Source organism: Zalophus californianus, chromosome 8 (genome assembly GCF_009762305.2).
Source record: "Zalophus californianus isolate mZalCal1 chromosome 8, mZalCal1.pri.v2, whole genome shotgun sequence".
NCBI classification, from domain to species: Eukaryota; Metazoa; Chordata; class Mammalia; order Carnivora; family Otariidae; genus Zalophus; species Zalophus californianus.
In genome coordinates, this window is record NC_045602.1 from 72,248,630 (window position 1) to 72,265,607 (window position 16,978).

The 16,978-nt window shown below is 39.4% G+C and overlaps 1 long non-coding RNA gene across 1 annotated transcript in view; it reads left to right on the forward strand.

Moving 5' to 3' along the window:
- Nucleotides 1-16,978, forward strand: part of LOC113938049 — a 40,578-nt gene that overhangs the window by 666 nt on the left and 22,934 nt on the right. The gene's annotated exons all lie outside the window — the stretch shown is intronic.

Below are 16,978 nucleotides of genomic sequence, written 5' to 3' on the forward strand. Positions count from 1 at the left end.
AAAGAGACCTGCATAGTGACTGATGCATAGGAGTTTCACATTTTTCCCGAACAATGAATGTTAACTGAATATTCACTATGTGCCAGGCGGTGAGTATAAAGTTAGCTGATTATGAAACAGGCTGCCTACTGACAATAAAACAAGTCAAGCTGTGGGGATGACAGAGACACAGAAGAATTATAGGCAACAGAATGTATAAAAAAAATGGAAGTGTTCAACCCTCATTCCACAGAGGAGAATGCTGTGTCTATATGATTTGTCCAGAATCACCTGCCAGTTCCATTTGTTGCTCATTACACTGTCCTGAAAGGCCTCATGACTGCATTTAGAGTAAGAGGCCACAAGGCAAATATACAATAAGCTTCAGTTAAAGCAAGAGTTGTTTCATTTTCTCCCTTCAGAGCAATCACTGTTGCCCCCTCATGTGGACAAATGGAAAGAAGTTCCTGGAGGAAGAATGTAGTAGAAAGGGAGCAGAGGAAAGAAGGGAAAATTGAAAGGAGGTGGCTTCTCAAGAGCCACAGCCTTCTCATACCTTAGTTTTGTTTTATCTCTGCCGGCCATTAGTGATCACTAATATAATATAGGTCTTCATCTCCTTACAGATTATTGTAATAGCATCTTATTTGATATATTGAACTTCAATTCCTATTTTTCCTTCTAATCAATTTTAAACTCAGGTGACCAAACAGTCCTCCTCAATTCTAGAAGAATCACAGAATTTGAGATCCGGAATTAATATATACTTTAAAGATGTGTAATCAGGAGCCCAATTTATCATGGTTGCAAAAACAAATCCAGAACAGTTATGTAGCTTGTTCAAGGTCAAATAATGAATGTACTGCACTGGCATCCACTAAGATCTTTCTGCTGGTCCTCTCTACTGACTGATTCAGTAGAGAGGCTGGGAACATTTAAATAATCTCTGTGGATAAGACTCAGGTCCCTTAGGAAATCTGTCACACTTGGTTTAGAGTCTAGGGACACCTGTATACTTAAAGGCTATTTTAGAGGACTTTGAACACCTATCAAGGAAAAGCTCTGATTAAAACTAATGATGATTCAGAGTGAGTAGCTTTTCCTAGGAGTTTACAAGAGTAAAAAGGCTATGAAACCACAGTTTTAACTCTTTAGGAAAAAGAGGATCCTGGCATTTAAGATCTCTTGTGAAGTTTGTATTCTTCGTTCTCCAAAATACTTTAAAGGAACATATTCAATAATAAACTTCCCGGAAGACAAATGCATTAGAAATATATTGTTTGAAATGCCTTCATATTTAGGCTGAAAACTGATAGTAGCTCAAATATCCATGTTTACATTTTAAATGTATTTATCATTGTATTACATATATTTAACAAAGACTCTTTGATCATGACTTGGTGATTCTAAAAATGACCAGTTTACCAATAAGAAATGTAGGCTTCAAGCCCTTTGAGGTCATTGGCCATATCTTTTTCATTCTTATAGTCTAATTTCTTGAAACAGTTTTTGGGACAGAGGTGATAGTCAATAATGTTTGTTGATAAAAGAAGTAACTTTTCTCAAATTACAAGATACCGGGACTAGGATACAATAGTCCTAAGTACTGGTCTGCCACTTGGGCTAAAAAGATGGAATTGTGAGTGAAAGTCTATTTTTTTTTTCCTTTGAGGATGTTTTTCAGTGTACTTCTAAGTGCAACTACCTGTATTTGATAGTACCTACATTTTTTTTAAATTTTATTTATTTATTTAATTTATTTATTTTTAAAGATTGATTTATTTGAGTGAGAGAGTGAGTGAGAGAGAGCACAAGCCAGGGGAGAGACAGAGGCAGAGGGAGAAGCAGACTCCCTGCTGAGCAGGGAGCCCGACTTGGGGCTCAATCCCAAGACCCTGGGATTATGACCTGAGCTGAAGGCAGACGCTTAACTGACTGAGCCACCCAGGTGCCCCAGTACCTACATTTCTATAGGCCCTGTTATTGGTGGTAATTTGGACCAATTCTCTTACTAAGGACACCAGAAAAACTTAGCAAAATATAAAAAATATCAGCTTGAAGGTGGTAGAGAGCTAACAAGATAGAAATTATAGTCTATGACCTGAGGGTTGATGGAGGCCCAGTGAATCACTTATCCATTCCATAGAAGGCTGCTGAGAGTATGGCCAGGAATGGGAGATAGTGATTAGAGTTCAAGATGCGCAAAGGGGGAAGGAGGATGACTCGGTTGAAGTCCCCTTGCTTTGGACAAGGAATCCGAATGGTTATATCCTAGAAGTAAAGGGGAGACATCTCCATTTCAAATCATCTCAACCCTGAGACTGGATTAGGGTAATTCCTTTAAGCTAATGCCCCCAAGCCTTTGGCAGAAGCAAACTGAAATTTTCTCTGGAGTAAAGTAATACCATTCTAGGCCTCAGATCATTTGTACCATTTTGCAAAAACTATGTCTAGTACACAATGAAAAATAATCAGTCACACAAGAAACAAACAAACAAAAAACCCAACAGAAACAACAAAGAACAAAAACCAAGCAAAAGGGATTCAGATAGTGAAATGATCAGACTCAGATTTTAAAATAAGAATGCTTTCTATGTATAAATAAATAAAATGTAAGATTAAAAATTTAGACATATAACTAGAAACTTGAACAAAAGCATCTGATGAAAATTTTAGAACCAAAAAATTCACTAACTGAAAATAAGAACTCAGGGTTGGGTATGATAGCATATTAGACACAAACAAAGAGAGAATTTGTGAACTAGAAGATAGTTGAGAAGAAACTATGCAGAATGAGGCATAAGAAAAAGGATGGAAAACACAGAACACAGGGAAAGCACATAGAAGATATAGTGATGAAGTTTAATATGCATGTAGTTGGAATTCTGGAAGGAAAGGAAAGATAGTATTGGGCAGAAATAATATCTGAATTAATGAATCCCCAGCAGGATATATAATATATATATTTCTAGTCCATACAGTTGACACATAGATACATCATGATAAAATGCTAAAAGACAAAGAGAAAAATCTTAAGAACTAGAGAAAATAAGAGTTTATCTTTAAAGAAACAATAGACTTAGAATTGACTTTTTAGTAGAATAGTCTGAAGCCAGAAAATGATGGCACAAAAACTTTAAAAGACTGAAAGCAAATATAAAAAGATAATTTTAGCGCAAGATGTTAACATATTCCGATACTGATAAAATAGGCAGACAAAATATTCGGTGAGAACATAGTTTTGAACAACAATTAGCAAAGTTGATTATAAAGGCATATTGAGTACTTTTCCATAGTCCTTTACATATGAATAAGTTTATCAGTTTATATTATTTCTGTTTTGGCTCATGAAGCTGGAAGGGACAGCTGAGGATCTGGAGCCTTCAGGGTGGTTAGAACCTATGCTTATGTTATAGATTTATTGACCACTGGGTAACTTTACCTCTGTGTTAAGTTCTTACTAAGTACCAGGCCCTATACATAGCACAGAGATGAAAGTTGTAGTTATAACTACAGACAAACAAATCAGAAAATATAATGTGGCATTATAAGTGCACTGATAAAGCTTTACATAAGGAGCGGTGGGAACCAAGTCCTAATTCAGCCACAGGAGATAATGTCTGAGCAAAGTTTGCAGAAAGAAAAGAATATGGAGGAGAAGTGGCAATGTGGGGCGGGGGAGTGGAACCACACTGAGCAAAGCCTCAGCTATGTGAGAGCATGACTGTTCAGGTCAGAGAACTGTCAGTCATTTGGAATTTCTGGAGTATAAAAGGTTGCTCGAGTTAGGGGTTATCTGGTTGCAAGAAACAGAAACTCATGCCAGCTGGCTAAAGTAAAGGAGGAACGAATATAAAAATAGGCAGGGATTATGTGAGACAAAACTGTGGGAAGCACAGCCAATATTACACAAACCCTCCTTTCCCCTTTCTCTCTCATCTTCTGGTCTCTAATCTGAGCTTTTCTTTGTATGTCTGCTTCACTTCCCCCGCAGATGGGCTTCTCTGCTTACTCATCTGCTTGAATGCTACTATGGCTGTCCCAAATAGTGGCCCCTGCTCTCCACCTCTGGCCTCCACCCAGTTTGCCCAACTTTCTTGCTTAGCAACCCACAATTATTACTTAACTCCATTTCCCAGTCCCAGTCCAAATTCCCAGGAGCTGTACAATCTGACTGGGCCAGTTTCAACATGCATGTAGATCAGGGGTCAACAAACTTATGGCTTATCAGGGGAGGGGAGAGGAGTTGGCAAATCTGGCCTGCCTTCTGCTTTTGTAAATAAAGTTTTAATGGAACACAGCCACACACATTCATTTACATGTTTTCTTTGGCTGCTTTGACATCACAAGAAAGAGTTGAGTAGTTGCAAAAGAGAACCTATAGACCACAGAGCTGAAAATATTTACTATCTAGACCTTTACAGAAAAAGATTGCTGACCCCTGCATCGGGTAGTAGGATGTGGAGACATAGGGCTGTGTAGAGGCTCAGGGGGAGACAGCTCCGGGAATCGAAGTTTTGAGAAGTGGATAACCTCTTTGCAGAAAAAGGATAATGTGGGGAAAAGGCAGCTGAGGAAGTATTTTGAGAAAGGAAATGTTTGAAGGCTCTAACAAGGAAAGAAAATAATCAGTCTCAAGTATGTGCTAAATTTTTCACACAAAGGCTGGAAGAGTGCAAGACAGTTACTCCTTAATCTGGGGAAGTTCATTAAGATGCTAAATTTAGAAGAGAGTGTCACCATAACTACCTTTAAATAACTCACTTGTGGCAAATTTCCCAGACCCTCCCTAGTTAGCTCTTGCTGAGATGAACTGGCTGAGGCACAATGTTCACGGTATGTAGAAAGATTTTTAAATGCATGTCCGAAAGGTTCAGTATTTACCTTTCAAAAGAGGAAGAGAAGAGAGGCATTGAGAGAATGAGACAGACAGTTAGAAAGACAAAGGCAGACAAAGACTTGGGGAGTAAGAGGAGCCGAAATCTAGCATTTACTGTTTTGGTAAACTTGAGATCATTCCGAGGAAAATTCCAAGGAAAGACTTTTTGGTTGAGTAGAAAAACGATTAGAGTTTTTAAAGCTCTAGTGATCATTCTAGTGCTTGATATATTCAAAGTATTCTGAGCACATTCAGCAGCATTGACATCACCAGGAGTTTATTAGAAATGCAGAATCCCAGGCCCTACCCCAGAACCACTAAATAAGAATCTGCATTTTTAGAACGCCCACAGGTGATTCATATACACATTAAAGTATAAGGAGCACTTAATTAGAATGGCAGTTTTCAGATTATTCAAAGTAGAGCAATAGTGTTTTGTTTTCTTTGAATGAGACCTTACATGGAATCCAACTATAAAACAGAATAGAGTGGACCTGCCCTGGTTGAAAATGGGCTGATATTGAAAGGCTGGGAAAGCCCAGGCATTTTCATCCAGTGTTCTCCAACACCACAGTTTGAAAACCACTGATCTAATGGATCAAGCAGAACTACTATCAGAATCTTTAGGGCCAGGATCTGTCAAGTTTCCAAGCACTCCCTCTCTCTCTTTTTTTAAAGATTTAAAAGAGAGAGAGAGAGAGAGAGTGGAGGTAGTGGGGGAGAGGCAGAGGGAAAGAGAATCTCGAGGATCTCAGGCAAACTCCTCACTGAGTGCAGAGCTCGTTGCCGGGCTCCATTTCATGACCGAGATCATGACCTGAGCTGGAGCCAGGAGTCAGAAGCTTAACTGACTGAGCCACTCAGGTGCCCCACCCAGGCTCTCCTTTACTTCTACCTCATTGAGAACTTCTACAATGAATCCCTAATAATGATAGGGTATGTCCTGCCTTGAGAGAGTTGAAATTTTTTTTTAAGATTTTATTTATTTATTAGAGAGAGAGAGAGAACACAAGCAGGGGGAGCGGCAGGCGGAGGGAGAAGCAGGCTCCCCACTAAGCAAGGAGCCCGATGCGGGACTTGATCCCAGGACCCTGGGATCATGACCTGAGCCGAAGGCAGATGCCCAACCAACCGAGCCACCCAAGAGTCCCGAGAGTTGAATATTAAAGACCTGGAAATCACCGATCTAGGCCCCTTCTCTCAAAGATGGGGAAACTAAGGCTTAGATTGTGACCAATGAAACTCAATTAAAACATAGGCACATTTAAAACTGTGGAAGGAGCCAAGATGTCCATCGACAGATGAATGGATAAAGAAGATGTGGTATATATACACAATGGAATATTATACAGCCATCGAAAGGAATGAGATCTTGCCATTTGCAACGATGTGGATGGAACTGGAGGGTGTTATGCTGAGTGAAATAAGTCAATCAGAGAAAGAGATGTATCATATGACCTCACTGATATGAGGAATTCTTAATCTCAGGAAACAAACAGAGTTGCTGGAGTGGTGGGGGGTGGGAGGGATGGGGTGGCTGGGTGATAGACATTGGGGAGGGTATGTGCTATGGTGAGTGCTGTGAATTGTGCAAGACTGTTGAATCACAGATCTGTACCTCTGAAACAAATAATGCAACATATGTTAAAAAAAAGAAAAAAGAAGATAGCAGGAGGGGAAGAATGAAGGGGAGTAAGTTGGAGGGGGAGACGAACCATGAGAGACGATGGACTCTGAAAAACAAACTGAGGGTTCTAGAGGGGAGGAGGGTGGGGGGATGGGTTAGCCTGGTGATGGGTATTAAAGAGGGCTTGTTCTGCGTGGAGCACTGGGTGTTATGCATAAAGAATGAATCATGGAACACTACATGAAGAACTAATGATGTAATGTATGGTGATTAACATAACAATAAAAAATTTTAAAAAAACATAGGCACATTTAAAACTATACTGATCAATCACAAGAGGCTGCTATTGATTGAATATTGCCCCCCCAAATTCATATGTGATTAGGTCATAAGAGGGGAGACGGAATGGGATGAGTGCCTTCATGAAACAGACCCCATGGAACTCCTGTGCCCCTTCCATCATGGAAGGTTATAGTGAGATGACCAGCCATGAACTGGGAATTGGGTTCTCACCACACACCAAATGCTGGGACTTCCCAGCCTCTAGAATTGTGAGAAGTATACATATATGTTGTTTATAAGCCACCCAGTCATTGGTATTGTGTTATAGAAGCCCAAATAGACTGAGAGGGAAACCTAAAGCATCAATAATTCCTACGGACCAAAAAATGCTAAAATTCCATATCCCTTCCCTGGTCCCTCCCTCCTTAGCAGTCAAGTAGACAATTTGTACAGTTTTTAAAAGCTGTAGGTATAGGCTCAGGTTAGAATCCTGGCTCTGCTATTTACTAGCCCAGGCAAAATATTTCAACATTTTCTTAACCTCTTCCTGTCCAAAATGAAGATAGCAATCCCAGCCTCAGAGGAGTGCTATGAGGCCAACGTATGTGTAACAATGGAGCACATGACCAGGTGAATAATAAGTGCTCAGTAAATGCTAGCTGCTCATGTTATTTTTTAAATGAACAACTAAAGGGGCGCCTGGGTGGCTCAGTTGGTTAGGCGGCTGCCTTGGGCTCAGGTCATGATCCCGGAGTCCCGGGATCCAGTCCCGCATCAGGCTCCCTGCTCAGCGGGGAGTCTGCTTCTCCCTCTGACCCTCCCCCCTCTCATGTGCACTCTCTCTCTCTCACTCTCTCTCTCTTTCAAATAAATAAATAAATAAATCTTTAAAAAAAATAAATGAACAACTAAAAAGTCAACCTACTTCAATTTTAGGAATTGCCCAAAAGGATTGCATAAGAGAAGCTAGAGAAGTTGGTTTCCTTTTCTACTGCTAGAAGAATAAAATCAAATTTTATCTATAGCAATTGGTTATCTCGTAAATAGAGTTTATTCAAAATTAAATACTGCAGTTGTGAAACTGACTTTTGATAAATGAGGTAATTATTTAGGGAAGGCAGTATTAAAGAGATTCCAAATTATATTGTAGCAAATACAAATTTTTGTTCCCCAGTAGTGTTTCATTTAGAGTTAGGCACTTTTAGAAACTATGGTCAATTGCTTCACTCTGTCTCTTTGATTGTGCAAGCCCCAAACCTTGAAGTCACCTTTGGCTCCTCTCTTTCTCTTTAAAATATGTCTAGAATCTGACCCCTTCTCCCCACCTCTACTGCCACCACCCTCCTCAAAGCCATAGTCCTCTCTCGCCTGAATGACTTTAATACTTCCTAATTCCCTGCTTCTCCTCTTGCGCCTAGGCAGTATTTCCTTACCACAGCAGCCAGAGTGATCCTCTTAAAATCTGTCAGTTTGTGTAACACCTCATCTCAAAACTACTCCATGGCTTCCTCATTTCACTCAGAATAATGCCAAAGTCCTTATAATAGCCCACCACGTTTTACATGATCTAACCCTACCAACACCATCATTGGCCTCCCTGCTCTTTCTTGACAGTGCCAGGCACGCCCAGCCCTATGACCTTTGCTTTCTGCCTGGAATGTTCTTCTTCCAGATATCTGCTTAACTAACTCTCTCACTTCCTCTAAGTCTGTGCTTAAATTTTACTTTCACAATGAGGCTTCCCTTGGCCTCCTTATTTAATACTGCAAATTATCCCCAACCATGTCCCAAGAATCCTAACCCCTTTCCCTATTGTACCTTATCTTTTCGCATAGCAATCATCATCTTCACACATGCTACATAGCTTATTTATTATGTTTTCCTTAAGTCTGGCTCCCAGACTAGAATGTAAGCTTTACAGGGACACCAGTCTTTCTTCTGTCCTCTGATATATTCTAATTATCTAGAATACTGCTTGGCGTATATTATACACTCAAAAAAAATTTGTTGAATTCACTTATTAGTTTTGTGGTTATTAGTTTTATGTGTGTTTGTTGCACTGCCTTACTTGGACAAAGATTAAACAAATGGACAATAATTTAACAAAGCCAATGATTACATCATTTGGGGGTTTTCCATTTTCTTTTGACTTCTCTTTGTTTTCAATTTCTTCTTCATGCTACGCTGAACCCCCCCAAAATGTCCTAAATACAACTTTAAGCTGATGTGCAGATTTCCTCACCTAAGAATCAGTGCTGCCCATGTTGCCCTTCTCATCCTCAGCCATACCCAACCTGCTGATAGAGCACAACTTTTATGTCTAAATAGCCATTATTTTTGGGACTGCCTGGTCGTACATATTGGCTCAGAGGCACTCATTCTCAAACCAATAGTTCAGGTTGGGACTAATGCAGTAAAGAAGGGAGAGAATAGTAGTGGTGCACAGAGAAAGATTTGGAAGTTGGCTCATCTAGGGGAAAATGATGAATTTTTGTTAATCCTCCCCCCATGGAACAAGAAAAAGAAGACAGATTGGAGGATGGCATTAATAAAGTTGTGTGCTATTCACTGTGGCTTATGAAATCCACCCCTGGCTCCTTTACAAAATCTTCAGCAGAATCTACATTGCCTATAAATATTTGATGGATGGATTTTCTTTTGAAGGGATCTGAATATGTTCTGGTTCCTACTTCAAGGTTGACAAAGGGGCAAAAGAGGAGGCTTTCCATGGCAGGGCTACACAAGGAACATTTTAGGTGTGGAGATTGGCAGTCTTCTGGGGTTGCCTCTCTGCCATGGGTTAGGGTAATGGGCCACGCGAAGGAAGGTTGACTTCCTGCCTCTGCCAGGGTACAGCGTGTAGGTCCCACAGCTTGGGAGGGGTGAAGCTCACAGCTGGGGGACAGTGAGTGCACACAGTCATGGGATGGAACCCTGAGGTGCCTACGAGCAGCTGCATTCATCCTGAAAGCATCCCTGTGCAAGACATTAAGTAACAAATTAAAAACACCAAGATGAGTTGAGAGAGAGGAGAAGAAGAAAGAAAAGTATTTGATATTTTAGTATCTTTAGCATTGCAGTGCATTGGCACTTTTTCTGCTTTTTGAACAAGATGCCATATTTTCACATTTCACTGGGCCCTACAAATAATGTGGTCAATCCTATCTGTAGGCATTCTACTTCTTTTTCCTTTCTAAGTAACAGACTATAACATCTGAGTGGTGATGTGTCTTCCATTAGTGAAAATAAGCCAATTTTTACAACATATACTATTATTAATCTTCAATTACCTTTGATGGATTTAGCAAAGGGGAAGCAATTTTTTCCTATACCCATAAGAATCACTCTATCATTAAATTCACTTTATTATATGATTTAAAATGAATAAGCAGGGAAGAAAATTTAGTACTTGTCAGTAAAATTCCATTTTAAATTGCAGTAATTTCTCTTCTGAATGTTCTTGATATCCAGCAATCATGATATAAAATGTTGCTTATGTATAGATATTATATTACATAGGAGAATTTATTTTCAGTTCTGTGGCAGTCGAGTCTTCTAAGAATAAAATAAGCATTAAAAATAATTGAAACTTTGAAATATGCATTTCTTACTGATATGATTGCTGTCTCTTGTGTTAGGGAAGTGGTATTGCTTGGTAGAAAGAACCCAAAATTCTGAAATAGAAGCAGAAAATGGGCAAATTATTTAATCTTTCTAGCTCTCAATTTTATCTTTGTTAAATAAAGACCTTCAACTAAGTAGCAAATCTCTCAGTTTTCTTCCAACCCTGGCGTTTAATGATACTTGAATCATGCTTTAAACACATACACACATACTCTATTTTCTTTAACAAGTACTGCTACTATTAAGCTATCTTTAATAACTATGGTCTTAGAACATGTTTGCATGTAAGTAATAGAAACCTACTGAATTTGCTCAAGTAAAAATTCTTTTTTCCTTTTTTTTTTTAAAGATTTTATTTATTTATTTGAGCGAGAGAGCATGGGCAGGGGGAGAAGGGCAGAGGGAGAGGTTCTCGAAGCAGACTCCCCACTGAGCAGGGAGCCTGATATGGGGCTCAATCCTAGGACTCCAGGATTATGACCTGAGCCGAAGGCAGACACTTAACCGACTGAGCCACTCAGGCGCCCCAATATGTTATTTTAAAAGGAGTTGCATTATAAAAATACTTTCGTAGTCCACAAAGAAACAGAGGACAACTAAGCCACAGGAAAGACAGGAATCAATACATTTCAGTACTTTCAGTATCAAGATTTTAGAGCTCTTTGCTCTTGTGCTCTACCATGAATGTGCCTCAGCTACCAAAGTATTGAGATAGAAAACCTAATTTGCTGAAAAGGCTTGTTTCTCCTTGGTCAGATGTCTACCTTTGATCCAATCAGCCGTGGCTCAGGAGAATACAAATGTGATAGAAACAGGGCAGCCAGACTACTCAGTCAGGATTTATTCAAAGGTTACACACTGTTCAGGTAATAACTAGATACAGTGTATAATTCAGCTAATGATGGTGTCACTTTGAACAAGTCTGAACTACCAGTGGACTTATTTTTTCACAAGCAGATACTGCGTTTCATATTCTTTTGGAAAATATCTTCAGATCTGTAAGAGAAAAAAAAATACCAACCTAAATTCAGTTAATCTGGCAAATAAATTTTCCCCTTCTATTTACTTCAGTGTCTGTGTTGCCACTTGATAAGAGAAACGTATTGAACCTCACTCATTGCTCTTCTGGGTCCATAGAATCCTTTCCCAAACCAATTAAGAAGCTCAAATGCCACATGTTCAATAACAAACATGATAGAATGAATGCATTCTTTTTATATTTACCACATTATTTTATTGTTTTATTTTTTTAAAGATTTTATTTTTATTTGAGAGAGAGAGAGACAGAGAGAGCACGAGCAGGGGGAGCAGCAGAGGGAGAGGGAGAAGCAGACTCCCCACTGAGCAGCAGAGGGAGAGGGAGAAGTAAACTCCCCACTGAGCAGATGTGGGGTTTGATCCCAGGACCCTGAGATCATGATCTGAGCCAAATGCAGATGCTTAACCAACTGAGCCACCCAGGCGCCCCTTACCACATTATTTTAAACATAAATTGTGTGTCAAAGATGCAGATCATTGATTCCATCCATCCTCCCCTCTAGAAGATTCTGACTTGCCTCCATCACAACAGAGCCCTTCTGGCCTATTTGTACTATGTGACCTCACCCCTCCCCTGGATTCAGGCAAGTAAGTCATGGGTAGACACTTGGCTGGCCCAAGAGGCTGCACCCCATTGCACAGCTAAATCAATCAAATTTTCCTTTTTGAACATTTGAAAGAGGAAACACAGAAACCTAGGGAGTGGGTAGCTATATCGCTTTTATAGGGGAGCTGGAGGGAGTGACTGCCCTGTTCTCACCCTTGCCTTTCCTTGAATTCTGTAAGATTATTAATTCTTATAGTATAGATCAAGAGTATAATAAACACATGGACTAATTTGAGTAGGTTACGTGAAATAAAACTTGCTCTAAAGCAAATAGAAAAAAAAATTTAAATACCATTAAGTATTTTTTTCTTTAAAAAAAAAATTATTTCCTGAAACTTAATAGTTCTCAAACTTGAGCATGCATCAGAATCAGCTGGAGGCTTGTAAAGTGCAGATTGCTGGGTCCCATCCCAGACTTTCTGATTCAGTATGTCCAGGATGGGATGAGGGCATTATATTTCAAATTTCTTAACAAGCTCCCTGGTGATGCTGATCTTTCCGGTCCAAGGAACACTCCTTGAGAAACAATGCCCTAGAAATAATTATCTAAAATGACCATATCAATGGGGCACCTGGGTGGCTCAGTCGTTAAGCGTCTTGCCTTCAGCTCAGGTCATGATCCCAGGGTCCTGGGATCGAGCCCTCCATCGGGCTCCTTGCTCTGCGGGAAGCCTGTTTCTCCTCCTCCCACTCCCCCTGCTTGTGTTCCCTCTCTCCCTGTGTCTCTCTCTGTCAAATAAATAAATTTTAAAAATCTTTAAAAAAAATAAAATGACCGTATCAAGAAATAAAAATAAAATAACCATATCTAACATGACTTTTTTTAAAACCCCAAATTAAGATTCTTCAGAACATAAGAGTGTCTAAGAGTTCACGCCCTGGTTGAAGCCAGATAACCTAGATGCAGATCCTAGCTCAACCACCTACAAGTGGCTGAGCTTGGGCAAGATACTTAACATTTCTGTGCCTCTTCATCTATTGAGTAGAGAATGTAATAGACAACACCAACAAGCAGCCTAGCACTATATAATTACAGGCATTCATATAGACTCCAACATATGAATGGCAACCCCTAGAATTGTGCAAAGGGACCATCTTGTTAGGAATACCTACCTGAGGGAGTTGTGACAGTTAAGATCCTTATAAGGATTAAATAAAATGTAATGCATATGAAGCGTTTAGAATAATACCTGGCACATGGTAAGGGCTCATTAGATACTATGAGAAATTGGTCCCGATCTAAGCTATGCAAAGAAAATCTTGAAAACATAGTCATTGTGACTGCATTCTTAGTTAAGAATTAAAGGAATGCATGTACCACTATGCAGGCATAGTAGATTAAAAATGTTTTTTTCTAAGAGATAGATGCTTTGGAGAGCAAGGCAGTAGAAAAAGAAAATATGACCTTAATTCTCCCAGGGCACAAAACTACCCTTTACCCCATACACATATCTAATATAAAATTAAGCAAATAACCACTTCTGTCACCAAATATTCTTTTAATATCCTGAAATATTAATACTCTATCAAGAAGTAGTTAGTGCTCTGTATAGTTTGGAACCTAATGATTTTTTAAATTAAGTCAATTTACTTCTCTAATATACTGTGTCCTGATTTAAAATACTACTGTAGGGCATAAGTGGTAGATTGTACAATTTTATTTGACAAGATAAGAAAGTGCTTTAAGTAGGGAAACAGTTAAAAAACCAATGTAGTAGTTGAAACTATAGGAGTAGTACAAGCCAAGTGAGCTTGGTGCCATAAGAGAAGTCCTTTGAGACATGTATGTGAATGTTCATAGCAATATTACATAAGAGCCCAAACCCAGAAACAATACAAATGTCCATCAACTAGTAAATGATTTAATGAAAATAAATGAAATATGATATATTAGCTATTACTATGCCCAAATCACTCCCAACATGTAGTGGCTAAAAACAACAAGTGTTGGGGCACCTGGGTGGCTCAGTTGGTTAAGTGGCTGCCTTTGGCTCAGGTCACGACTCCACGGTCCTGGGATTGAGCCCCACATCGGGCTCCATGCTCAGCAGGAAGCCTGCTTCTCCCTCTCCGACTCCCCCTATTTGTGTTCCCTCTCTTTCTGTCTGTCAAACAAATAAATCTTTAATAAAACAAAAAAAAACAAAAACAAGTGTTTTTATCACTGTTCCTGTGGGTCAGAAATCTGGACCTTGCTTAGTTGGGTAACTCTAGTCTCTCTCTCTTGTTGCAGTCAAGGTGTTGCTCAGGGTTGCGGTCTCATCTGAAGCCTAGACTGCAAGGAGGGGGCATCTGCTTCCATGCTTATTCACGTGGTGTTTGCAACCTTCAGATTCTCTTTAGTTATGGCCAGAAACATCAGTTCCTTTGCCATGGGGGATCTCTCCATAGGGCTGCTTACAACATGGCAGCTCAGAGGAAGGGATTCATGAAAGAGAGAGAGAGAGTAAGAGCCCCCAAGAGGGAATAGTCTTTTTATAACCTAATCTCAGGAATGACATCCCACCACATTCTATTCATTAGGAGCAAGTCACTAGGTCCAGCCCACTCTCAATGGGAAGGGACCACACAAGCGCATGAATACCAGGAAGCGGGGGTCATCTAAGACCATCTTAGAAGTTGCCCACCAGTGTGGTATATCCATACAACAGTACTGTTCAGCAATAAAGCAGGAACAAACTACCGAGATATGCTGCAAATGGGTAAACCTCAAAAACATTAGACTAAGTCAAAGAAGTCAGACTTAAAAGACCAGATACAGTACTGTATAATTCTATTACTTAACATTCTGAAAAGGCCAAACTATCAAGACAGAAAGAAAATCAGTTGTTACTTAGGGCTGGGGGTTTGAGTGGGGAAAGCAGAATTTGGGGGGATGATGGACATGTTCTAAACTGGATTATAGTGCATAGCTACACATCTCTATATATTTACCAGAAATCATTAAGTTGTACACTTACAAGAAAAATGGCATGGGATACAAAACAACTGGCCTGTTCTTTTCAAAAACTCTCAGTTTCATGAAAGGCAGAAGAATCATGTCAGATTAAAAGAAATGAAAAAGGCATGACACCAACTGCAATGTGTGATCCTGGATTGGATCCTGAATTTGGGGGGAGGGAATGGTGGGATGCCATAAGAATATTATTGAAAGATTGGAGAAGTTACATATGGACTGTAGATTAGATAATACTATTGTACAATGTTAAATTTGCCAAATAATTGTCCTGTAGGTAGGAGAATGCCCTTGTTCTTCATAAATACATGTTCTTTAGTGGTAAAGTTGCATGTTTTCTGCAACTACCTCTCTAGTTCAGGAAAAAAAATTACATGTGTAAAGAGAATGTGGAGGAGTGATAGAGTAAATGTAGTTCATTGTTAACAACTGGTGAATCTGGGTGAAGGATGTATAGGAATTCTTTGTATTATTCTTACAACTTTCTTAAGTTTAAGATAATTTTGAAATAAAAAGTTTAAAAAAAATAAAACAAATCTTTGAATGAATTCTCTCTTAGCTTCCAGCTAGGATCAAACACAGCTATCAGCACAAATAGAAAAACCAACTAGAGAAAAAAGGAAACAAATAATTTTGACCTACTACTTGTCAGGTACTGTTTTTCTTTGAACTAATTCGTGTAACACCATTTATAGCACTGGTTCTTGACTTCATCTGCCCATTACAACCACTTAGGGAGTTTTAAAATTCCCTATGCCCTTGCAACATCCACACAGGTAAATTTAGAAGCTCTGGGAGTGGGACCCAGGCAGCAGTGTTTCTAAAGTTCTCCAGGTGATTCCACTGTGCAGCCAAGGTTGGGACCACTGCCTTGGACCTAAAGCTTTATTACGTCCCTTTTACAGTTGTCAAAGTGGGGGGAGGCCCAGGGAGATTCTATAACTTGCCCATGGCTACACAGCTTGTGGAAGTGGCAGGGGGTAGAGCTGGACTTGGACATACAGAAAACGGAGTGTATGGGGATGTCTAGGTGACCCTATTTTCAGGCTCTTTCCACCACACTTCCTGGCCATTTGGGGACTTCCCCGGGCTTTCCCCAGCTTGGCCTACACAAGGAGCTGAGCTGCATGCTGCAAAATACAATCAGACTTGCTTTGGATTTTAAGGAACTTTAGAAAAACTCTATAAAGCACATAGCTGTTTTGTGACCAGGTGAAATCCGGTGATGGGAGTAGATTCAATCAAGAAAGTCTTCTTTGATAAGTAGTCAGAAAAGAGAAATTGACATCTCTAAACATTTTTTTCTCATGAAAACCTTTATCTCCTTTCAACATTTTTTTCTCCACTATTTTCCTCCTTGGCTTCTCCTGAAATTTCCTTCGACTAGACAAAACAGACCTAATTTTTTAAATTGTAAAACAAGGAATTTTGAAAAGACTTCACTCCAAATTTAGAATAATTAAATATGTTTCCTTGAAGCCATGTTTCCCATTAACTTGCAAATCATTAGGAAGAATTATGTCTCATTTTAGTTTAGTCCTATCTATTAATTTTTCATATTGCTGAACAGATAACGTTCATGTTATAAACCTTAATTGCTGCTGCTCCTAGGTTTTCCAAACATTTAGAAATAAGCCTTTTCAAGTGCTATTTAAGCTGAAGAAGGGGAAATTTGACCCACAGTTTATCACTTAGCTCATTAACATACTAATATGACTATAATTTGCATTTGACTAGGGGGTTGTGCTTTCACCCCTGTAATCTTGTTGGTGGAATATCACAGTTTTGGGTTGATTTTTAAGACAAATTGTATATCTACACTGGGGAAATAAGGTGGTGTTAATACAAGAAGCTTGGAAGTGAATTAATTGCTTTGAAACAATCCCATGTTGGTTTAGCCCCTTAGGTGGTGTTATTTGCACAGCTCTCACAAATGCTAATGATCAATTCACATTGGCATTTAAACAAAATCAACCCGAAGACATT